General features: G+C 36.7%; 4 non-coding genes and 25 pseudogenes across 4 annotated transcripts; all 29 read right to left on the bottom strand.

The window, feature by feature from the left end:
* Positions 1 to 688: 688 nt before the first annotated feature.
* On the bottom strand, positions 689 to 807 carry LOC145646926 (5S ribosomal RNA; annotated as a pseudogene).
* A 791-nt stretch (positions 808 to 1,598) lies between these two features.
* LOC145643748 (5S ribosomal RNA) lies at positions 1,599 to 1,717 on the bottom strand. Its single transcript, XR_014116070.1, has one exon. It is a non-coding gene; the product is annotated as a 5S ribosomal RNA (ribosomal RNA).
* A 571-nt stretch (positions 1,718 to 2,288) lies between these two features.
* On the bottom strand, positions 2,289 to 2,407 carry LOC145650034 (5S ribosomal RNA; annotated as a pseudogene).
* Positions 2,408 to 3,633: 1,226 nt separating this feature from the next.
* Positions 3,634 to 3,752, bottom strand: LOC145644005 (5S ribosomal RNA; annotated as a pseudogene).
* A 352-nt stretch (positions 3,753 to 4,104) lies between these two features.
* LOC145650033 (5S ribosomal RNA) lies at positions 4,105 to 4,223 on the bottom strand (annotated as a pseudogene).
* Positions 4,224 to 4,575: 352 nt separating this feature from the next.
* Positions 4,576 to 4,694, bottom strand: LOC145647698 (5S ribosomal RNA; annotated as a pseudogene).
* Positions 4,695 to 5,921: 1,227 nt separating this feature from the next.
* LOC145644004 (5S ribosomal RNA) lies at positions 5,922 to 6,040 on the bottom strand (annotated as a pseudogene).
* Positions 6,041 to 6,392: 352 nt separating this feature from the next.
* Positions 6,393 to 6,511, bottom strand: LOC145648946 (5S ribosomal RNA; annotated as a pseudogene).
* Positions 6,512 to 7,083: 572 nt separating this feature from the next.
* On the bottom strand, positions 7,084 to 7,202 carry LOC145648510 (5S ribosomal RNA; annotated as a pseudogene).
* Positions 7,203 to 7,773: 571 nt separating this feature from the next.
* LOC145650614 (5S ribosomal RNA) lies at positions 7,774 to 7,892 on the bottom strand (annotated as a pseudogene).
* A 353-nt stretch (positions 7,893 to 8,245) lies between these two features.
* LOC145649641 (5S ribosomal RNA) lies at positions 8,246 to 8,364 on the bottom strand (annotated as a pseudogene).
* A 1,010-nt stretch (positions 8,365 to 9,374) lies between these two features.
* Positions 9,375 to 9,493, bottom strand: LOC145650613 (5S ribosomal RNA; annotated as a pseudogene).
* Positions 9,494 to 9,846: 353 nt separating this feature from the next.
* On the bottom strand, positions 9,847 to 9,965 carry LOC145650026 (5S ribosomal RNA; annotated as a pseudogene).
* A 793-nt stretch (positions 9,966 to 10,758) lies between these two features.
* LOC145648101 (5S ribosomal RNA) lies at positions 10,759 to 10,877 on the bottom strand (annotated as a pseudogene).
* A 792-nt stretch (positions 10,878 to 11,669) lies between these two features.
* On the bottom strand, positions 11,670 to 11,788 carry LOC145649101 (5S ribosomal RNA). The gene has a single exon (XR_014116547.1). It is a non-coding gene; the product is annotated as a 5S ribosomal RNA (ribosomal RNA).
* A 791-nt stretch (positions 11,789 to 12,579) lies between these two features.
* LOC145647956 (5S ribosomal RNA) lies at positions 12,580 to 12,698 on the bottom strand (annotated as a pseudogene).
* Positions 12,699 to 13,489: 791 nt separating this feature from the next.
* On the bottom strand, positions 13,490 to 13,608 carry LOC145648423 (5S ribosomal RNA; annotated as a pseudogene).
* A 352-nt stretch (positions 13,609 to 13,960) lies between these two features.
* LOC145643993 (5S ribosomal RNA) lies at positions 13,961 to 14,079 on the bottom strand (annotated as a pseudogene).
* A 791-nt stretch (positions 14,080 to 14,870) lies between these two features.
* LOC145649090 (5S ribosomal RNA) lies at positions 14,871 to 14,989 on the bottom strand. The gene has a single exon (XR_014116544.1). It is a non-coding gene; the product is annotated as a 5S ribosomal RNA (ribosomal RNA).
* A 791-nt stretch (positions 14,990 to 15,780) lies between these two features.
* On the bottom strand, positions 15,781 to 15,899 carry LOC145649253 (5S ribosomal RNA; annotated as a pseudogene).
* A 353-nt stretch (positions 15,900 to 16,252) lies between these two features.
* On the bottom strand, positions 16,253 to 16,371 carry LOC145649404 (5S ribosomal RNA; annotated as a pseudogene).
* Positions 16,372 to 17,162: 791 nt separating this feature from the next.
* Positions 17,163 to 17,281, bottom strand: LOC145649079 (5S ribosomal RNA). The gene has a single exon (XR_014116542.1). It is a non-coding gene; the product is annotated as a 5S ribosomal RNA (ribosomal RNA).
* Positions 17,282 to 18,072: 791 nt separating this feature from the next.
* On the bottom strand, positions 18,073 to 18,191 carry LOC145647444 (5S ribosomal RNA; annotated as a pseudogene).
* A 353-nt stretch (positions 18,192 to 18,544) lies between these two features.
* LOC145649824 (5S ribosomal RNA) lies at positions 18,545 to 18,663 on the bottom strand (annotated as a pseudogene).
* Positions 18,664 to 19,453: 790 nt separating this feature from the next.
* LOC145649531 (5S ribosomal RNA) lies at positions 19,454 to 19,572 on the bottom strand (annotated as a pseudogene).
* Positions 19,573 to 20,362: 790 nt separating this feature from the next.
* On the bottom strand, positions 20,363 to 20,481 carry LOC145650408 (5S ribosomal RNA; annotated as a pseudogene).
* A 789-nt stretch (positions 20,482 to 21,270) lies between these two features.
* On the bottom strand, positions 21,271 to 21,389 carry LOC145650280 (5S ribosomal RNA; annotated as a pseudogene).
* Positions 21,390 to 21,741: 352 nt separating this feature from the next.
* LOC145649530 (5S ribosomal RNA) lies at positions 21,742 to 21,860 on the bottom strand (annotated as a pseudogene).
* A 1,228-nt stretch (positions 21,861 to 23,088) lies between these two features.
* LOC145647443 (5S ribosomal RNA) lies at positions 23,089 to 23,207 on the bottom strand (annotated as a pseudogene).
* Between the last annotated feature and the right edge of the window lie 500 nt (positions 23,208 to 23,707).

The following is a 23,707-nucleotide window of genomic DNA, read 5'->3' as shown; positions in this document are numbered from 1 at the left end:
TTGAATGTAAATTAAATGATGCAATAAAAGCTTACAACATCTGGTATACGGAGGCACTAACAGACAGTTTTTTGATGAATCACTGCACTTCACATTCAGGCATGTGAGTTGGAGAGTAAATGAAAGTGATGCAAAAAAAAACGTACAGCATCTGCTATTCCCAGGTGCTAACAGATAGTTTAAGTTAATTATTCACTGCACTTCAAATTTGAACATGATAGCTTGAACATAAATTAAAGGGATGCAATACAATCTTACAGCACCTGCTATTCCCTGGTACTAAAATATTTCTATTTAATCTGTACACTTCACATACAAGCTTGTCAGTTGCAGATTAAAGTAAAGTGATGCAACAAAAACTTACAGCATCTGCTATTCCCAGGTGCTAACAGATAGTTTTTTTAATTAATCACTGCATTTCACATCCTAGCATGTCATCTTGACAGTAAATTAAATTGATGCGAGAGAAGCTTACAGCATCTCGTAGTCCAAGTTGCTAACAGATAGTTTTTGATGAATCACTGCACTTCACATTTAGGCACGTGAGTTGGAGAGTAAATGAAGGTGATGCAAAAAAAACTTACAGCATCTGCTATTCCCAGGTGCTAACAGATAGTTTTTTTTATTAATCACTGCACTTCACATTTGAGCATGTCAGCTTGAAAGTAAATTAAAGTGATGCAAGAAGAGCTTACAGCACCTGGTATTCCTAGGTAGAGTCCCACCTCAGTACTATCCAGGCCCAAACTTGCTTAGCTTCCAAGGTCAGATGAGATTGGGCGTTCTCAAGCTGGTGTGGCCGTAAACCTTAAACACTTACTCAAATTGCCTAATCATAGCAAATATGATCAAAGACCAATCTGACAATTTTTTTTATTAATCCCTGCACTTGACATTCTAGAATGTTATCTTGAATGTAAATTAAATGATGCAATAAAAGCTTACAACATCTGGTATACGGAGGCACTAACAGACAGTTTTTTGATGAATCACTGCACTTCACATTCAGGCATGTGAGTTGGAGAGTAAATGAAAGTGATGCAAAAAAAAACGTACAGCATCTGCTATTCCCAGGTGCTAACAGATAGTTTAAGTTAATTATTCACTGCACTTCAAATTTGAACATGATAGCTTGAACATAAATTAAAGGGATGCAATACAATCTTACAGCACCTGCTATTCCCTGGTACTAAAATATTTCTATTTAATCTGTACACTTCACATACAAGCTTGTCAGTTGCAGATTAAAGTAAAGTGATGCAACAAAAACTTACAGCATCTGCTATTCCCAGGTGCTAACAGATAGTTTTTTTAATTAATCACTGCATTTCACATCCTAGCATGTCATCTTGACAGTAAATTAAATTGATGCGAGAGAAGCTTACAGCATCTCGTAGTCCAAGTTGCTAACAGATAGTTTTTGATGAATCACTGCATTTCACATTTAGGCACGTGAGTTGGAGAGTAAATGAAAGTGATGCAAAAAAAACTTACAGCACCTGCTATTCCCAGGTGCTAACAGATAGTTTTTTTTATTAATCACTGCACTTCACATTTGAGCATGTCAGCTTGAAAGTAAATTAAAGTGATGCAATAAAAGCTTACAGCACCTGGTATTCCTAGGTAGGGTCCCACCCCAGTACTATCCAGGCCCAAACTTGCTTAGCTTCCAAGGTCAGATGAGATTGGGCGTTCTCAAGCTGGTGTGGCCGTAAGCTTTAAACACTTACTCAAATTTCCTAATCATAGCAAATATGATCAAAGACCAATCTGACAATTTTTTTTATTAATCCCTGCACTTGACATTCTAGAATGGTATCTTGAATGTAAATTAAATGATGCAATAAAAGCTTACAACATCTGGTATACGGAGGCACTAACAGAGAGTTTTTTGATGAATCACTGCACTTCACATTCAGGCATGTGAGTTGGAGAGTAAATGAAAGTGATGCAAAAAAAACTTACAGCATCTGCTATTCCCAGGTGCTAACAGATAGTTTTTTTTATTAATCATTGCATTTCACATCCTAGCATGTCATCTTGACAGTAAATTAAATTGATGCGAGAGAAGCTTACAGCATCTCGTAGTCCAAGTTGCTAACAGATAGTTTTTGATGAATCACTGCACTTCACATTTAGGCACGTGAGTTGGAGAGTAAATGAAAGTGATGCAAAAAAACTTACAGCATCTGCTATTCCCAGGTGCTAACAGATAGTTTTTTTTATTAATCACTGCACTTCACATTTGAGCATGTCAGCTTGAAAGTAAATTAAAGTGATGCAATAAAAGCTTACAGCACCTGGTATTCCTAGGGAGGGTCCCACCTCAGTACTATCCAGTCCCAAACTTGCTTAGCTTCCAAGGTCAGATGAGATTGGGCGTTCTCAAGCTGGTGTGGCCGTAAACTTTAAACACTTACTCAAATTTCCTAATCATAGCAAATATGATCAAAGACCAATCTGACAATTTTTTTTATTAATCCCTGCACTTGACATTCTAGAATGGTATCTTGAATGTAAATTAAATGATGCAATAAAAGCTTACAACATCTGGTATACGGAGGCACTAACAGACAGTTTTTTGATGAATCACTGCACTTCACATTCAGGCACGTGAGTTGGAGAGTAATTGAAAGTGATGCAAAAAAAACTTACAGCATCTGCTATTCCCAGGTGCTAACAGATAGTTTAAGTTAATTATTCACTGCACTTCAAATTTGAACATGATAGCTTGAACATAAATTAAAGGGATGCAATACAATCTTACAGCACCTGCTATTCCCTGGTACTAAAATATTTCTATTTAATCTGTACACTTCACATACAAGCTTGTCAGTTGCAGATTAAAGTAAAGTGATGCAACAAAAACTTACAGCATCTGCTATTCCCAGGTGCTAACAGATAGTTTGAGTTAATTATTCACTGCACTTCAAATTTGAACATGATAGCTTGAACATAAATTAAAGGGATGCAATACAATCTTACAGCACCTGCTATTCCCTGGTACTAAAATATTTCTATTTAATCTGTACACTTGACATATAAGCTTGTGAGTTGCAGATTAAAGTAAAGTGATGCAACAAAAACTTACAGCATCTGCTATTCCCAGGTGCTAACAGATAGTTTGAGTTAATTATTCACTGCACTTCAAATTTGAACATGATAGCTTGAAAATAAATTAAAGGGATGCAATACAATCTTACAGCACCTGCTATTCCCTGGTACTAAAATATTTCTATTTAATCTGTACACTTCACATACAAGCTTGTCAGTTGCAGATTAAATTAAAGTGATGCAACAAAAACTTACAGCATCTGCTATTCCCAGGTGCTAACAGATAGTTTTTTTAATTAATCACTGCACTTCACATCCTAGCATGTCATCTTGACAGTAAATTAAAGTGATGCAAGAGAAGCTTACAGCATCTCGTAGTCCAAGTTGCTAACAGATAGTTTTTGATGAATCACTGCACTTCACATTTAGGCACGTGAGTTGGAGAGTAAATGAAAGTGATGCAAAAAAAACTTACAGCATCTGCTATTCCCAGGTGCTAACAGATAGTTTTTTTTATTAATCACTGCACTTCACATTTGAGCATGTCAGCTTGAAAGTAAATTAAAGTGATGCAATAAAAGCTTACAACACCTGGTATTCCTAAGTAGGGTCCCACCTCAGTACTATCCAGACCCAAACTTGCTTAGCTTCCAAGGTCAGATGAGATTGGGCGTGCTCAAGCTGGTGCGGCCGTAAGATTTAAACACTTACTCAAATTTCCTAATCATAGCAAATATGATCAAAGACCAATCTGACATTTTTTTTTATTAATCCCTGCACTTGACATTCTAGAAAGGTATCTTGAATGTAAATTAAATGATGCAATAAAAGTTTACAACATCTGGTATACGGAGGCACTAACAGACAGTTTTTTGATGAATCACTGCACTTCACATTCAGGCATGTGAGTTGGAGAGTAATTGAAAGTGATGCAAAAAAAACTTACAGCATCTGCTATTCCCAGGTGCTAACAGATAGTTTTTTTTATTAATCACTGCACTTCACATTTGAGCATGTCAGCTTGAAAGTAAATTAAAGTGATGCAATAAAAGCTTACAGCACCTGGTATTCCTAGGGAGGGTCCCACCTCAGTACTATCCAGTCCCAAACTTGCTTAGCTTCCAAGGTCAGATGAGATTGGGCGTTCTCAAGCTGGTGTGGCCGTAAACTTTAAACACTTACTCAAATTTCCTAATCATAGCAAATATGATCAAAGACCAATCTGACAATTTTTTTTATTAATCCCTGCACTTGACATTCTAGAATGGTATCTTGAATGTAAATTAAATGATGCAATAAAAGCTTACAACATCTGGTATACGGAGGCACTAACAGACAGTTTTTTGATGAATCACTGCACTTCACATTCAGGCACGTGAGTTGGAGAGTAAATGAAAGTGATGCAAAAAAAACTTACAGCATCTGCTATTCCCAGGTGCTAACAGATAGTTTTTTTTATTAATCACTGCACTTCACATTTGAGCATGTCAGCTTGAAAGTAAATTAAAGTGATGCAATAAAAGCTTACAGCACCTGGTATTCCTAAGGAGGGTCCCACCTCAGTACTATCCAGGCCCAAACTTGCTTAGCTTCCAAGGTCAGATGAGATTGGGCGTTCTCAAGCTGGTGTGGCCGTAAACTTTAAACACTTACTCAAATTTCCTAATCATAGCAAATATGATCAAAGACCAATCTGACAATTTTTTTTATTAATCCCTGCACTTGACATTCTAGAATGGTATCTTGAATGTAAATTAAATGATGCAATAAAAGCTTACAACATCTGGTATACGGAGGCACTAACAGACAGTTTTTTGATGAATCACTGCACTTCACATTCAGGCATGTGAGTTGGAGAGTAAATGAAAGTGATGCAAAAAAAAACGTACAGCATCTGCTATTCCCAGGTGCTAACAGATAGTTTAAGTTAATTATTCACTGCACTTCAAATTTGAACATGATAGCTTGAACATAAATTAAAGGGATGCAATACAATCTTACAGCACCTGCTATTCCCTGGTACTAAAATATTTCTATTTAATCTGTACACTTCACATACAAGCTTGTCAGTTGCAGATTAAAGTAAAGTGATGCAACAAAAACTTACAGCATCTGCTATTCCCAGGTGCTAACAGATAGTTTGAGTTAATTATTCACTGCACTTCAAATTTGAACATGATAGCTTGAACATAAATTAAAGGGATGCAATACAATCTTACAGCACCTGCTATTCCCTGGTACTAAAATATTTCTATTTAATCTGTACACTTGACATATAAGCTTGTGAGTTGCAGATTAAAGTAAAGTGATGCAACAAAAACTTACAGCATCTGCTATTCCCAGGTGCTAACAGATAGTTTGAGTTAATTATTCACTGCACTTCAAATTTGAACATGATAGCTTGAAAATAAATTAAAGGGATGCAATACAATCTTACAGCACCTGCTATTCCCTGGTACTAAAATATTTCTATTTAATCTGTACACTTCACATACAAGCTTGTCAGTTGCAGATTAAATTAAAGTGATGCAACAAAAACTTACAGCATCTGCTATTCCCAGGTGCTAACAGATAGTTTTTTTAATTAATCACTGCACTTCACATCCTAGCATGTCATCTTGACAGTAAATTAAAGTGATGCAAGAGAAGCTTACAGCATCTCGTAGTCCAAGTTGCTAACAGATAGTTTTTGATGAATCACTGCACTTCACATTTAGGCACGTGAGTTGGAGAGTAAATGAAAGTGATGCAAAAAAAACTTACAGCATCTGCTATTCCCAGGTGCTAACAGATAGTTTTTTTTATTAATCACTGCACTTCACATTTGAGCATGTCAGCTTGAAAGTAAATTAAAGTGATGCAATAAAAGCTTACAACACCTGGTATTCCTAAGTAGGGTCCCACCTCAGTACTATCCAGACCCAAACTTGCTTAGCTTCCAAGGTCAGATGAGATTGGGCGTGCTCAAGCTGGTGCGGCCGTAAGATTTAAACACTTACTCAAATTTCCTAATCATAGCAAATATGATCAAAGACCAATCTGACATTTTTTTTTATTAATCCCTGCACTTGACATTCTAGAAAGGTATCTTGAATGTAAATTAAATGATGCAATAAAAGCTTACAACATCTGGTATACGGAGGCACTAACAGACAGTTTTTTGATGAATCACTGCACTTCACATTCAGGCATGTGAGTTGGAGAGTAAATGAAAGTGATGCAAAAAAAACTTACAGCATCTGCTATTCCCAGGTGCTAACAGATAGTTTTTTTAATTAATCACTGCACTTCACATTTGAGCATGTCAGCTTGAAAGTAAATTAAAGTGATGCAAGAAAAGCTTACAGCACCTGGTATTCCTAGGTAGGGTCCCACCTCAGTACTATCCAGGCCCAAACTTGCTTAGCTTCCAAGGTCAGATGAGATTCGGCGTTCTCAAGCTGGTGTGGCCGTAAGCCTTAAACACTTACTCAAATTGCCTAATCATAGCAAATATGATCAAAGACCAATCTGACAATTTTTTTTATTAATCCCTGCACTTGACATTCTAGAATGTTATCTTGAATGTAAATTAAATGATGCAATAAAAGCTTACAACATCTGGTATACGGAGGCACTAACAGACAGTTTTTTGATGAATCACTGCACTTCACATTCAGGCATGTGAGTTGGAGAGTAAATGAAAGTGATGCAAAAAAAACTTACAGCATCTGCTATTCCCAGGTGCTAACAGATAGTTTTTTTTATTAATCATTGCATTTCACATCCTAGCATGTCATCTTGACAGTAAATTAAATTGATGCGAGAGAAGCTTACAGCATCTCGTAGTCCAAGTTGCTAACAGATAGTTTTTGATGAATCACTGCACTTCACATTTAGGCACGTGAGTTGGAGAGTAAATGAAAGTGATGCAAAAAAAACTTACAGCATCTGCTATTCCCAGGTGCTAACCGATAGTTTTTTTTATTAATCACTGCACTTCACATTTGAGCATGTCAGCTTGAAAGTAAATTAAAGTGATGCAATAAAAGCTTACAGCACCTGGTATTCCTAAGGAGGGTCCCACCTCAGTACTATCCAGGCCCAAACTTGCTTAACTTCCAAGGTCAGATGAGATTGGGCGTTCTCAAGATGGTGTGGCCGTAATCTTTAAACACTTACTCAAATTTCCTAATCATAGCAAATATGATCAAAGACCAATCTGACAATTTTTTTTATTAATCCCTGCACTTGACATTCTAGAATGGTATCTTGAATGTAAATTAAATGATGCAATAAAAGCTTACAACATCTGGTATACGGAGGCACTAACAGACAGTTTTTTGATGAATCACTGCACTTCACATTCAGGCATGTGAGTTGGAGAGTAAATGAAAGTGATGCAAAAAAAAACGTACAGCATCTGCTATTCCCAGGTGCTAACAGATAGTTTAAGTTAATTATTCACTGCACTTCAAATTTGAACATGATAGCTTGAACATAAATTAAAGGGATGCAATACAATCTTACAGCACCTGCTATTCCCTGGTACTAAAATATTTCTATTTAATCTGTACACTTCACATACAAGCTTGTCAGTTGCAGATTAAAGTAAAGTGATGCAACAAAAACTTACAGCATCTGCTATTCCCAGGTGCTAACAGATAGTTTTTTTAATTAATCACTGCACTTCACATCCTAGCATGTCAGCTTGAAAGTAAATTAAAGTGATGCAATAAAAGCTTACAGCACCTGGTATTCCTAGGTAGGGTCCCACCTCAGTACTATCCAGACCCAAACTTGCTTAGCTTCCAAGGTCAGATGAGATTGGGCGTGCTCAAGCTGGTGCGGCCGTAAGATTTAAACACTTACACAAATTTCCTAATCATAGCAAATATGATCAAAGACCAATCTGACAATTTTTTTTATTAATCCCTGCACTTGACATTCTAGAATGGTATCTTGAATGTAAATTAAATGATGCAATAAAAGCTTACAACATCTGGTATACGGAGGCACTAACAGACAGTTTTTTGATGAATCACTGCACTTCACATTCAGGCATGTGAGTTGGAGAGTAATTGAAAGTGATGCAAAAAAAACTTACAGCATCGGCTATTCCCAGGTGCTAACAGATAGTTTTTTTTTATTAATCACTGCACTTCACATTTGAGCATGTCAGCTTGACAGTAAATTAAAGTGATGCAAGAAGAGCTTACAGCACCTGGTATTCCTAGGTAGAGTCTCACCTCAGTACTATCCAGGCCCAAACTTGCTTAGCTTCCAAGGTCAGATGAGATTGGGCATTCTCAAGCTGGTGTGGCCGTAAGCCTTAAACACTTACTCAAATTGCCTAATCATAGCAAATATGATCAAAGACCAATCTGACATTTTTTTTTATTAATCCCTGCACTTGACATTCTAGAATGTTATCTTGAATGTAAATTAAATGATGCAATAAAAGCTTACAACATCTGGTATACGGAGGCACTAACAGACAGTTTTTTGATGAATCACTGCACTTCACATTCAGGCATGTGAGTTGGAGAGTAAATGAAAGTGATGCAAAAAAAAACGTACAGCATCTGCTATTCCCAGGTGCTAACAGATAGTTTAAGTTAATTATTCACTGCACTTCAAATTTGAACATGATAGCTTGAACATAAATTAAAGGGATGCAATACAATCTTACAGCACCTGCTATTCCCTGGTACTAAAATATTTCTATTTAATCTGTACACTTCACATACAAGCTTGTCAGTTGCAGATTAAAGTAAAGTGATGCAACAAAAACTTACAGCATCTGCTATTCCCAGGTGCTAACAGATAGTTTGAGTTAATTATTCACTGCACTTCAAATTTGAACATGATAGCTTGAAAATAAATTAAAGGGATGCAATACAATCTTACAGCACCTGCTATTCCCTGGTACTAAAATATTTCTATTTAATCTGTACACTTCACATACAAGCTTGTCAGTTGCAGATTAAATTAAAGTGATGCAACAAAAACTTACAGCATCTGCTATTCCCAGGTGCTAACAGATAGTTTTTTTAATTAATCACTGCACTTCACATCCTAGCATGTCATCTTGACAGTAAATTAAAGTGATGCAAGAGAAGCTTACAGCATCTCGTAGTCCATGGTGCTAACAGATATTTTTTTGATGAATAACTGCACTTCACATTCAGGCATGTGAGTTGGAGAGTAAATGAAAGTGATGCAAAAAAAAACTTACAGCATCTGCTATTCCCAGGTGCTAACAGATAGTTTTTTTATTAATCACTGCACTTCACATTTGAGCATGTCAGCTTGAAAGTAAATTAAAGTGATGCAATAAAAGCTTACAGCACCTGGTATTCCTAGGTAGGGTCCCACCTCAGTACTATCCAGACCCAAACTTGCTTAGCTTCCAAGGTCAGATGAGATTGGGCGTGCTCAAGCTGGTGCGGCCGTAAGATTTAAACACTTACTCAAATTTCCTAATCATAGCAAATATGATCAAAGACCAATCTGACAATTTTTTTTATTAATCCCTGCACTTGACATTCTAGAATGGTATCTTGAATGTAAATTAAATGATGCAATAAAAGCTTACAACATCTGGTATACGGAGGCACTAACAGACAGTTTTTTGATGAATCACTGCACTTCACATTCAGGCATGTGAGTTGGAGAGTAATTGAAAGTGATGCAAAAAAAACTTACAGCATCGGCTATTCCCAGGTGCTAACAGATAGTTTTTTTTTATTAATCACTGCACTTCACATTTGAGCATGTCAGCTTGACAGTAAATTAAAGTGATGCAAGAAGAGCTTACAGCACCTGGTATTCCTAGGTAGAGTCTCACCTCAGTACTATCCAGGCCCAAACTTGCTTAGCTTCCAAAGTCAGATGAGATTGGGCGTTCTCAAGCTGGTGTGGCCGTAAGCCTTAAACACTTACTCAAATTGCCTAATCATAGCAAATATGATCAAAGACCAATCTGACAATTTTTTTTATTAATCCCTGCACTTGACATTCTAGAATGTTATCTTGAATGTAAATTAAATGATGCAATAAAAGCTTACAACATCTGGTATACGGAGGCACTAACAGACAGTTTTTTGATGAATCACTGCACTTCACATTCAGGCATGTGAGTTGGAGAGTAAATGAAAGTGATGCAAAAAAAAACGTACAGCATCTGCTATTCCCAGGTGCTAACAGATAGTTTAAGTTAATTATTCACTGCACTTCAAATTTGAACATGATAGCTTGAACATAAATTAAAGGGATGCAATACAATCTTACAGCACCTGCTATTCCCTGGTACTAAAATATTTCTATTTAATCTGTACACTTCACATACAAGCTTGTCAGTTGCAGATTAAAGTAAAGTGATGCAACAAAAACTTACAGCATCTGCTATTCCCAGGTGCTAACAGATAGTTTTTTTAATTAATCACTGCACTTCACATCCTAGCATGTCATCTTGACAGTAAATTAAAGTGATGCAAGAGAAGCTTACAGCATCTCGTAGTCCATGGTGCTAACAGATATTTTTTTGATGAATAACTGCACTTCACATTCAGGCATGTGAGTTGGAGAGTAAATGAAAGTGATGCAAAAAAAAACTTACAGCATCTGCTATTCCCAGGTGCTAACAGATAGTTTTTTTTATTAATCACTGCACTTCACATTTGAGCATGTCAGCTTGAAAGTAAATTAAAGTGATGCAATAAAAGCTTACAGCACCTGGTATTCCTAGGTAGGGTCCCACCTCAGTACTATCCAGACCCAAACTTGCTTAGCTTCCAAGGTCAGATGAGATTGGGCGTTCTCAAGCTGGTGTGGCCGTAAGCTTTAAACACTTACTCAAATTTCTTAATCATAGCAAATATGATCAAAGACCAATCTGACAATTTTTTTTATTAATCCCTGCACTTGACATTCTAGAATGGTATCTTGAATGTAAATTAAATGATGCAATAAAAGCTTACAACATCTGGTATACGGAGGCACTAACAGACAGTTTTTTGATGAATCACTGCACTTCACATTCAGGCATGTGAGTTGGAGAGTAAATGAAAGTGATGCAAAAAAAAAATTACAGCATCTGCTATTCCCAGGTGCTAACAGATAGTTTGAGTTAATTATTCACTGCACTTCAAATTTGAACATGATAGCTTGAACATAAATTAAAGGGATGCAATACAATCTTACAGCACCTGCTATTCCCTGGTACTAAAATATTTCTATTTAATCTGTACACTTCACATACAAGCTTGTCAGTTGCAGATTAAAGTAAAGTGATGCAACAAAAACTTACAGCATCTGCTATTCCCAGGTGCTAACAGATAGTTTTTTTAATTAATCACTGCACTTCACATCCTAGCATGTCATCTTGAAAGTAAATTAAAGTGATGCAAGAGAAGCTTACAGCATCTCATAGTCCAAGGTGCTAACAGATAGATTTTTGAGGAATCACTGCACTTCACATTCAAGCATGTGAGTTGGAGAGTAAATGAAAGTGATGCAAAAAAAACTTATAGCATCTGCTATTCCCAGGTGCTAACAGATAGTTTTTTTTATTAATCACTGCACTTCACATTTGAGCATGTCAGCTTGAAAGTAAATTAAAGTGATGCAAGAAAAGCTTACAGCACCTGGTATTCCTAGGTAGGGTCCCACCTCAGTACTATCCAGGCCCAAACTTGCTTAGCTTCCAAGGTCAGATGAGATTGGGCGTTCTCAAGCTGGTGTGGCCGTAAGCCTTAAACACTTACTCAAATTGCCTAATCATAGCAAATATGATCAAAGACCAATCTGACAATTTTTTTTTATTAATCCCAGCACTTGACATTCTAGAATGTTATCTTGAATGTAAATTAAATGATGCAATAAAAGCTTACAACATCTGGTATACGGAGGCACTAACAGACAGTTTTTTGATGAATCACTGCACTTCACATTCAGGCATGTGAGTTGGAGAGTAAATGAAAGTGATGCAAAAAAAACATACAGCATCTGTTATTCCCAGGTGCTAACAGGTAGTTTGAGTTAATTATTCACTGCACTTCAAATTTGAACATGATAGCTTGAACATAAATTAAAGGGATGCAATACAATCTTACAGCACCTGCTATTCCCTGGTACTAAAATATTTCTATTTAATCTGTACACTTCACATACAAGCTTGTCAGTTGCAGATTAAAGTAAAGTGATGCAACAAAAACTTACAGCATCTGCTATTCCCAGGTGCTAACAGATAGTTTTTTTAATTAATCACTGCATTTCACATCCTAGCATGTCATCTTGACAGTAAATTAAAGTGATTCAAGAGAAGCTTACAGCATCTCGTAGTCCAAGGTGCTAACAGATAGTTTTTGATGAATCACTGCACTTCACATTCAGGCATGTGAGTTGGAGAGTAAATGAAAGTGATGCAAAAAAAACTTACAGCATCTGCTATTCCCAGGTGCTAACAGATAGTTTTTTTTATTAATCACTGCACTTCACATTTGAGCATGTCAGCTTGAAAGTAAATTAAAGTGATGCAAGAAGATCTTACAGCACCTGGTATTCCTAGGTAGAGTCCCACCTCAGTACTATCCAGGCCCAAACTTGCTTAGCTTCCAAGGTCAGATGAGATTGGGCGTTCTCAAGCTGGTGTGGCCGTAAGCCTTAACCACTTACTCAAATTGCCTAATCATAGCAAATATGATCAAAGACCAATCTGACAATTTTTTTTATTAATCCCTGCACTTGACATTCTTGAATGTTATCTTGAATGTAAATTAAATGATGCAATAAAAGCTTACAACATCTGGTATACGGAGGCACTAACAGACAGTTTTTTGATGAATCACTGCACTTCACATTCAGGCATGTGAGTTGGAGAGTAAATGAAAGTGATGCAAAAAAAACGTACAGCATCTGCTATTCCCAGGTGCTAACAGATAGTTTGAGTTAATTATTCACTGCACTTCAAATTTGAACATGATAGCTTGAACATAAATTAAAGGGATGCAATACAATCTTACAGCACCTGCTATTCCCTGGTACTAAAATATTTCTATTTAATCTGTACACTTCACATACAAGCTTGTCAGTTGCAGATTAAAGTAAAGTGATGCAACAAAAACTTACAGCATCTGCTATTCCCAGGTGCTAACAAATAGTTTTTTTAATTAATCACTGCACTTCACATCCTAGCATTTCATCTTGACAGTAAATTAAAGTGATTCAAGAGAAGCTTACAGCATCTCGTAGTCCAAGGTGCTAACTGATAGATTTTTGAGGAATCACTGCACTTCACATTCAAGCATGTGAGTTGGAGAGTAAATGAAAGTGATGCAAAAAAAACTTATAGCATCTGCTATTCCCAGGTGCTAACAGATAGTTTTTTTTATTAATCACTGCACTTCACATTTGAGCATGTCAGCTTGAAAGTAAATTAAAGTGATGCAAGAAAAGCTTACAGCACCTGGTATTCCTAGGTAGGGTCCCACCTCAGTACTATCCAGGCCCAAACCTGCTTAGCTTCCAAGGTCAGATGAGATTAGGCGTTCTCAAGCTGGTGTGGCCGTAAGCCTTAAACACTTACTCAAATTGCCTAATCATAGCAAATATGATCAAAGACCAATCTGACAATTTTTTTTATTAATCCCTGCACTTGACATTCTAGAATGTTATCTTGAATGTAAATTAAATGATGCAATAAAAGCTTACAACATCTGGTATACGGAGGCGCTAACAGACAGTATTTTGATGAATCACTGCACTTCACATTCAGGCATGTGAGTTGGAGAGTAAATGAAAGTGATGCAAAAAAAACTTACAGCATCGGCTATTCCCAGGTGCTAACAGATAGTTTTTTTTATTAATCACTGCACTTCACATTTGAGCATGTCAGCTTGAAAGTAAATTAAAGTGATGCAAGAAAAGCTTACATCACCTGGTATTCCTAGGTAGGGTCCCACCTCAGTACTATACAGGCCCAAACTTGCTTAGTTTCCAAGGTCAGATGAGATTGGGCGTTCTCAAGATGGTGTGGCCGTAAGCCTTAAACACTTACTCAAATTGCGTAATCATAGCAAATATGATCAAAGACCAATCTGACAATTTTTTTAATTAATCCCTGCACTTGACATTCTTGAATGTTATCTTGAATGTAAATTAAATGATGCAATAAAAGCTTACAACATCTGGTATACGGAGGCACTAACAGACAGTTTTTTGATGAATCACTGCACTTCACATTCAGGCATGTGAGTTGGAGAGTAAATGAAAGTGATGCAAAAAAAACGTACAGCATCTGCTATTCCCAGGTGCTAACAGATAGTTTGACTTAATTATTCACTGCACTTCAAATTTGAACATGATAGCTTGAACATAAATTAAAGGGATGCAATACAATCTTATAGCACCTGCTATTCCCTGGTACTAAAATATTTCTATTTAATCTGTACACTTCACATACAAGCTTGTCAGTTGCAGATTAAAGTAAAGTGATGCAACAAAAACTTACAGCATCTGCTATTCCCAGGTGCTAACAGATAGTTTTTTTAATTAATCACTGCACTTCACATTTGAGCATGTCATCTTGAAAGTAAATTAAAGTGATGCAAGAGAAGCTTACAGCATCTCGTAGTCCAAGGTGCTAACAGATAGATTTTTGAGGAATCACTGCACTTCACATTCAAGCATGTGAGTTGGAGAGTAAATGAAAGTGATGCAAAAAAAACTTATAGCATCTGCTATTCCCAGGTGCTAACAGATAGTTTTTTTTATTAATCACTGCACTTCACATTTGAGCATGTCAGCTTGAAAGTAAATTAAAGTGATGCAAGAAAAGCTTACAGCACCTGGTATTCCTAGGTAGGGTCCCACCTCAGTACTATCCAGGCCCAAACTTGCTTAGCTTCCAAGGTCAGATGAGATTGGGCGTTCTCAAGCTGGTGTGGCCGTAAGCCTTAAACACTTACTCAAATTGCCTAATCATAGCAAATATGATCAAAGACCAATCTGACAATTTTTTTTATTAATCCCTGCACTTGACATTCTAGAATGTTATCTTGAATGTAAATTACATGATGCAATAAAAGCTTACAACATCTGGTATACGGAGGCACTAACAGACAGTTTTTTGATGAATCACTGCACTTCACATTCAGGCATGTGAGTTGGAGAGTAAATGAAAGTGATGCAAAAAAAACGTACAGCATCTGCTATTTCCAGGTGCTAACAGATAGTTTGAGTTAATTATTCACTGCACTTCAAATTTGAACATGATAGCTTGAACATAAATTAAAGGGATGCAATACAATTTTACAGCACCTGCTATTCCCTGGTACTAAAATATTTCTATTTAATCTGTACACTTCACATACAAGCTTGTCAGTTGCAGATTAAAGTAAAGTGATGCAACAAAAACTTACAGCATCTGCTATTCCCAGGTGCTAACAGATAGTTTTTTTAATTAATCACTGCATTTCACATCCTAGCATGTCATCTTGACAATAAATTAAAGTGATTCAAGAGAAGCTTACAGCATCTCGTAGTCCAAGGTGCTAACAGATAGATTTTTGAGGAATCACTGCACTTCACATTCAAGCATGTGAGTTGGAGAGTAAATGAAAGTGATGCAAAAAAAACTTATAGCATCTGCTATTCCCAGGTGCTAACAGATAGTTTTTTTTATTAATCACTGCACTTCACATTTGAGCATGTCAGCTTGAAAGTAAATTAAAGTGATGCAAGAAAAGCTTACAGCACCTGGTATTCCTAAGTAGGGTCCCACCTCAGTACTATCCAGGCCCAAACCTGCTTAGCTTCCAAGGTCAGAGGAGATTGGGCGTTCTCAAGCTGGTGTGGCCGTAAGCCTTAAACACTTACTCAAATTGCCTAATCATAGCAAATATGATCAAAGACCAATCTGACAATTTTTTTTATTAATCCCTGCACTTGACATTCTAGAATGTTATCTTGAATGTAAATTAAATGATGCAATAAAAGCTTACAACATCTGGTATACGGAGGCACTAACAGACAGTTTTTTGATGAATCACTGCACTTCACATTCAGGCATGTGAGTTGGAGAGTAATTGAAAGTGATGCAAAAAAAACTTACAGCATCGGCTATTCCCAGGTGCTAACAGATAGTTTTTTTTTATTAATCACTGCACTTCACATTTGAGCATGTCAGCTTGAAAGTAAATTAAAGTGATGCAAGAAAAGCTTACAGCACCTGGTATTCCTAGGTAGAGCCCCACCTCAGTACTATCCAGGCCCAAACTTGCTTAGTTTCCAAGGTCAGATGAGATTGGGCGTTCTCAAGATGGTGTGGCCGTAAGCCTTAAACACTTACTCAAATTGCGTAATCATAGCAAATATGATCAAAGACCAATCTGACAATTTTTTTAATTAATCCCTGCACTTGACATTCTTGAATGTTATCTTGAATGTAAATTAAATGATGCAATAAAAGCTTACAACATCTGGTATACGGAGGCACTAACAGACAGTTTTTTGATGAATCACTGCACTTCACATTCAGGCATGTGAGTTGGAGAGTAAATGAAAGTGATGCAAAAAAAACGTACAGCATCTGCTATTCCCAGGTGCTAACAGATAGTTTGACTTAATTATTCACTGCACTTCAAATTTGAACATGATAGCTTGAACATAAATTAAAGGGATGCAATACAATCTTATAGCACCTGCTATTCCCTGGTACTAAAATATTTCTATTTAATCTGTACACTTCACATACAAGCTTGTCAGTTGCAGATTAAAGTAAAGTGATGCAACAAAAACTTACAGCATCTGCTATTCCCAGGTGCTAACAGATAGTTTTTTTAATTAATCACTGCACTTCACATTTGAGCATGTCATCTTGAAAGTAAATTAAAGTGATGCAAGAGAAGCTTACAGCATCTCGTAGTCCAAGGTGCTAACAGATAGATTTTTGAGGAATCACTGCACTTCACATTCAAGCATGTGAGTTGGAGAGTAAATGAAAGTGATGCAAAAAAAACTTATAGCATCTGCTATTCCCAGGTGCTAACAGATAGTTTTTTTTATTAATCACTGCACTTCACATTTGAGCATGTCAGCTTGAAAGTAAATTAAAGTGATGCAAGAAAAGCTTACAGCACCTGGTATTCCTAGGTAGGGTCCCACCTCAGTACTATCCAGGCCCAAACTTGCTTAGCTTCCAAGGTCAGATGAGATTGGGCGTTCTCAAGCTGGTGTGGCCGTAAGCCTTAAACACTTACTCAAATTGCCTAATCATAGCAAATATGATCAAAGACCAATCTGACAATTTTTTTTATTAATCCCTGCACTTGACATTCTAGAATGTTATCTTGAATGTAAATTACATGATGCAATAAAAGCTTACAACATCTGGTATACGGAGGCACTAACAGACAGTTTTTTGATGAATCACTGCACTTCACATTCAGGCATGTGAGTTGGAGAGTAAATGAAAGTGATGCAAAAAAAACGTACAGCATCTGCTATTTCCAGGTGCTAACAGATAGTTTGAGTTAATTATTCACTGCACTTCAAATTTGAACATGATAGCTTGAACATAAATTAAAGGGATGCAATACAATTTTACAGCACCTGCTATTCGCTGGTACTAAAATATTTCTATTTAATCTGTACACTTCACATACAAGCTTGTCAGTTGCAGATTAAAGTAAAGTGATGCAACAAAAACTTACAGCATCTGCTATTCCCAGGTGCTAACAGATAGTTTTTTTAATTAATCACTGCATTTCACATCCTAGCATGTCATCTTGACAGTAAATTAAAGTGATTCAAGAGAAGCTTACAGCATCTCGTAGTCCAAGGTGCTAACAGATAGATTTTTGAGGAATCACTGCACTTCACATTCAAGCATGTGAGTTGGAGAGTAAATGAAAGTGATGCAAAAAAAACTTATAGCATCTGCTATTCCCAGGTGCTAACAGATAGTTTTTTTTATTAATCACTGCACTTCACATTTGAGCATGTCAGCTTGAAAGTAAATTAAAGTGATGCAAGAAAAGCTTACAGCACCTGGTATTCCTAAGTAGGGTCCCACCTCAGTACTATCCAGGCCCAAACCTGCTTAGCTTCCAAGGTCAGATGAGATTGGGCGTTCTCAAGCTGGTGTGGCCGTAAGCCTTAAACACTTACTCAAATTGCCTAATCATAGCAAATATGATCAAAGACCAATCTGACAATTTTTTTTATTAATCCCTGCACTTGACATTCTAGAATGTTATCTTGAATGTAAATTAAATGATGCAATAAAAGCTTACAACATCTGGTATACGGAGGCACTAACAGACAGTTTTTTGATGAATCACTGCACTTCACATTCAGGCATGTGAGTTGGAGAGTAATTGAAAGTGATGCAAAAAAAACTTACAGCATCGGCTATTCCCAGGTGCTAACAGATAGTTTTTTTTTATTAATCACTGCACATCACATTTGAGCATGTCAGCTTGAAAGTAAATTAAAGTGATGCAAGAAAAGCTTACAGCACCTGGTATTCCTAGGTAGAGCCCCACCTCAGTACTATCCAGGCCCAAACTTGCTTAGCTTCCAAGGTAAGATGAGATTGGGCGTTCTCAAGCTGGTGTGGCCGTAAGCCTTAAGCACTTACTCAAATTGCCTAATCATAGCAAATATGATCAAAGACCAATCTGACAATTTTTTTTATTAATCCCTGCACTTGACATTCTAGAATGTTATCTTGAATGTAAATTAAATGATGCAATAAAAGCTTACAACATCTGGTATACGGAGGCACTAACAGACAGTTTTTTGATGAATCACTGCACTTCACATTCAGGCATGTGAGTTGGAGAGTAAATGAAAGTGATGCAAAAAAAATGTACAGCATCTGCTATTCCCAGGTGCTATCAGATAGTTTGAGTTAATTATTCACTGCACTTCAAATTTGAACATGATAGCTTGAACATACATTAAAGGGATGCAATACAATCTTACAGCACCTGCTATTCCCTGGTACTAAAATATTTCTATTTAATCTGTACACTTCACATACAAGCTTGTCAGTTGCAGATTAAAGTAAAGTGATGCAACAAAAACTTACAGCATCTGCTATTCCCAGGTGCTAACAGATAGTTTTTTTAATTAATCACTGCATTTCACATCCTAGCATGTCATCTTGACAATAAATTAAAGTGATTCAAGAGAAGCTTACAGCATCTCGTAGTCCAAGGTGCTAACAGATAGTTTTTGATGAATCACTGCACTTCACATTCAGGCATGTGAGTTGGAGAGTAAATGAAAGTGATGCAAAAAAAACTTACAGCATCGGCTATTCCCAGGTGCTAACAGATAGTTTTTTTTATTAATCACTGCACTTCACATTTGAGCATGTCAGCTTGAAAGTAAATTAAAGTGATGCAAAAAAAGCTTACATCACCTGGTATTCCTAGGTAGGGTCCCACCTCAGTACTATCCAGGCCCAAACTTGTTTAGCTTCCAAGGTCAGATGAGATTGGGCGTTCTCAAGCTGGTGTGGCCGTAAGCCTTAAACACTTACTCAAATTGCTTAATCATAGCAAATATGATCAAAGACCAATCTGACAATTTTTTTTATTAATCCCTGCACTTGACATTCTAGAATGTTATCTTGAATGTAATTTAAATGATGCAATAAAAGCTTACAACATCTGGTATACAAAGGCACTAACAGACAGTTTTTTGATGAATCACTGCACTTCACATTCAGGCATGTGAGTTGGAGAGTAAATGAAAGTGATCCAAAAAAAACGTACAGCATCTGCTATTCCCAGGTGCTAACCGATAGTTTGAGTTAATTATTCACTGCACTTCAAATTTGAACATGATAGCTTGAACATAAATTAAAGGGATGCAATACAATCTTACAGCACCTGCTATTCCCTGGTACTAAAATATTTCTATTTAATCTGTACACTTCACATAAAAGCTTGTCAGTTGCAGATTAAAGTAAAGTGATGCAACAAAAACTTACAGCATTTGCTATTCCCAGGTGCTAACAGATAGTTTTTTTAATTAATCACTGCACTTCACATCCTAGCATGTCATCTTGAAAGTAAATTAAAGTGATGCAAGAGAAGCTTACCGCATCTCGTAGTCCAAGGTGCTAACAGACAGTTTTTGATGAATCACTGCACTTCACATTCAGGCATGTGAGTTGGAGAGTAAATGAAAGTGATGCAAAAAAAACTTACAGCATCGGCTATTCCCAGGTGCTAACAGATAGTTTTTTTTATTAATCACTGCACTTCACATTTGAGCATGTCAGCTTGAAAGTAAATTAAAGTGATGCAAGAAAAGCTTAAAGCACCTGGTATTCCTAGGTAGGGTCCCACCTCAGTACTATCCAGGCCCAAATTTGCTTAGCTTCCAAGGTCAGATGAGATTGGGCGTTCTCAAGCTGGTGTGGCCGTAAGCCTTAAACACTTACTCAAATTGCCTAATCATAGCAAATATGATCAAAGACCAATCTGACAATTTTTTTTATTAATCCCTGCACTTGACATTCTAGAATGTTATCTTGAATGTAAATTAAATGATGCAATAAAAGCTTACAACATCTGGTATACGGAGGCACTAACAGACAGTTTTTTGATGAATCACTGCACTTCACATTCAGGCATGTGAGTTGGAGAGTAAATGAAAGTGATGCAAAAAAACGTACAGCATCTGCTATTCCCAGGTGCTAACAGATAGTTTGAGTTAATTATTCACTGCACTTCAAATTTGAACATGATAGCTTGAACATAAATTAAAGGGATGCAATACAATCTTACAGCACCTGCTATTCCCTGGTACTAAAATATTTCTATTTAATCTGTACACTTCACATACAAGCTTGTCAGTTGCAGATTAAAGTAAAGTGATGCAACAAAAACTTACAGCATCTGCTATTCCCAGGTGCTAACAGATAGTTTTTTTAATTAATCACTGCATTTCACATCCTAGCATGTCATCTTGACAGTAAATTGAAGTGATTCAAGAGAAGCTTACAGCATCTCGTAGTCCAAGGTGCTAACAGATAGTTTTTGATGAATCACTGCACTTCACATTCAGGCATGTGAGTTGGAGAGTAAATGAAAGTGATGCAAAAAAAACTTACAGCATCGGCTATTCCCAGGTGCTAACAGATAGTTTTTTTTATTAATCACTGCACTTCACATTTGAGCATGTCAGCTTGAAAGTAAATTAAAGTGATGCAAGAAAAGCTTACAGCACCTGGTATTCCTAGGTAGGGTCCCACCTCAGTACTATCCAGGCCCAAACTTGCTTAGCTTCCAAGGTCAGAGGAGGTTGGGCGTTCTCAAGCTGGTGTGGCCATAAGCCTTAAACACTTACTCAAATTGCCTAATCATAGCAAATATGATCAAAGACCAATCTGACAATTTTTTTTATTAATCCCTGCACTTGACATTCTAGAATGGTATCTTGAATGTAAATTAAATGATGCAATAAAAGCTTACAACATCTGGTATACGGAGGCACTAACAGACAGTTTTTTGATGAATCACTGCACTTCACATTCAGGCATGTGAGTTGGAGAGTAAATGAAAGTGATGCAAAAAAAACTTACAGCATCGGCTATTCCCAGGTGCTAACAGATAGTTTTTTTTATTAATCACTGCACTTCACATTTGAGCATGTCAGCTTGAAAGTAAATTAAAGTGATGCAAAAAAAGCTTACATCACCTGGTATTCCTAGGTAGGGTCCCACCTCAGTACTATCCAGGCCCAAACTTGTTTAGCTTCCAAGGTCAGATGAGATTGGGCGTTCTCAAGCTGGTGTGGCCGTAAGCCTTAAACACTTACTCAAATTGCTTAATCATAGCAAATATGATCAAAGACCAATCTGACAATTTTTTTTATTAATCCCTGCACTTGACATTCTAGAATGTTATCTTGAATGTAATTTAAATGATGCAATAAAAGCTTACAACATCTGGTATACGGAGGCACTAACAGACAGTTTTTTGATGAATCACTGCACTTCACATTCAGGCATGTGAGTTGGAGAGTAAATGAAAGTGATCCAAAAAAAACGTACAGCATCTGCTATTCCCAGGTGCTAACCGATAGTTTGAGTTAATTATTCACTGCACTTCAAATTTGAACATGATAGCTTGAACATAAATTAAAGGGATGCAATACAATCTTACAGCACCTGCTATTCCCTGGTACTAAAATATTTCTATTTAATCTGTACACTTCACATAAAAGCTTGTCAGTTGCAGATTAAAGTAAAGTGATGCAACAAAAACTTACAGCATTTGCTATTCCCAGGTGCTAACAGATAGTTTTTTTAATTAATCACTGCACTTCACATCCTAGCATGTCATCTTGAAAGTAAATTAAAGTGATGCAAGAGAAGCTTACCGCATCTCGTAGTCCAAGGTGCTAACAGACAGTTTTTGATGAATCACTGCACTTCACATTCAGGCATGTGAGTTGGAGAGTAAATGAAAGTGATGCAAAAAAAACTTACAGCATCGGCTATTCCCAGGTGCTAACAGATAGTTTGAGTTAATTATTCACTGCACTTCAAATTTGAACATGATAGCTTGAACATAAATTAAAGGGATGCAATACAATCTTACAGCACCTGCTATTCCCTGGTACTAAAATATTTCTATTTAATCTGTACACTTCACATACAATCTTGTCAGTTGCAGATTAAAGTAAAGTGATGCAACAAAAACTTACAGCATCTGCTATTCCCAGGTGCTAACAGATAGTTTTTTTAATTAATCACTGCATTTCACATCCTAGCATGTCATCTTGACAGTAAATTAAAGTGATTCAAGAGAAGCTTACAGCATCTCGTAGTCCAAGGTGCTAACAGATAGTTTTTGATGAATCACTGCACTTCACATTCAGGCATGTGAGTTGGAGAGTAAATGAAAGTGATGCAAAAAAAACTTATAGCATCTGCTATTCCCAGGTGCTAACAGATAGTTTTTTTTATTAATCACTGCACTTCACATTTGAGCATGTCAGCTTGAAAGTAAATTAAAGTGATGCAAGAAAAGCTTACAGCACCTGGTATTCCTAAGTAGGGTCCCACCTCAGTACTATCCAGGCCCAAACCTGCTTAGCTTCCAAGGTCAGATGAGATTGGGCGTTCTCAAGCTGGTGTGGCCGTAAGCCTTAAACACTTACTCAAATTGCCTAATCATAGCAAATATGATCAAAGACCAATCTGACAATTTTTTTTATTAATCCCTGCACTTGACATTCTAGAATGTTATCTTGAATGTAAATTAAATGATGCAATAAAAGCTTACAACATCTGGTATACGGAGGCACTAACAGACAGTTTTTTGATGAATCACTGCACTTCACATTCAGGCATGTGAGTTGGAGAGTAATTGAAAGTGATGCAAAAAAAACTTACAGCATCGGCTATTCCCAGGTGCTAACAGATAGTTTGAGTTAATTATTCACTGCACTTCAAATTTGAACATGATAGCTTGAACATACATTAAAGGGATGCAATACAATCTTACAGCACCTGCTATTCCCTGGTACTAAAATATTTCTATTTAATCTGTACACTTCACATACAAGCTTGTCAGTTGCAGATTAAAGTAAAGTGATGCAACAAAAACTTACAGCATCTGCTATTCCCAGGTGCTAACAGATAGTT

The sequence above is a fragment of the Electrophorus electricus genome, chromosome 13 (genome assembly GCF_041902795.1).
Source record: "Electrophorus electricus isolate QZ-2024a chromosome 13, ASM4190279v1, whole genome shotgun sequence".
NCBI classification, from domain to species: Eukaryota; Metazoa; Chordata; class Actinopteri; order Gymnotiformes; family Gymnotidae; genus Electrophorus; species Electrophorus electricus.
Note: the sequence above shows the minus strand (reverse complement) of the source record. Positions and strands in the feature narration are given on the sequence as shown.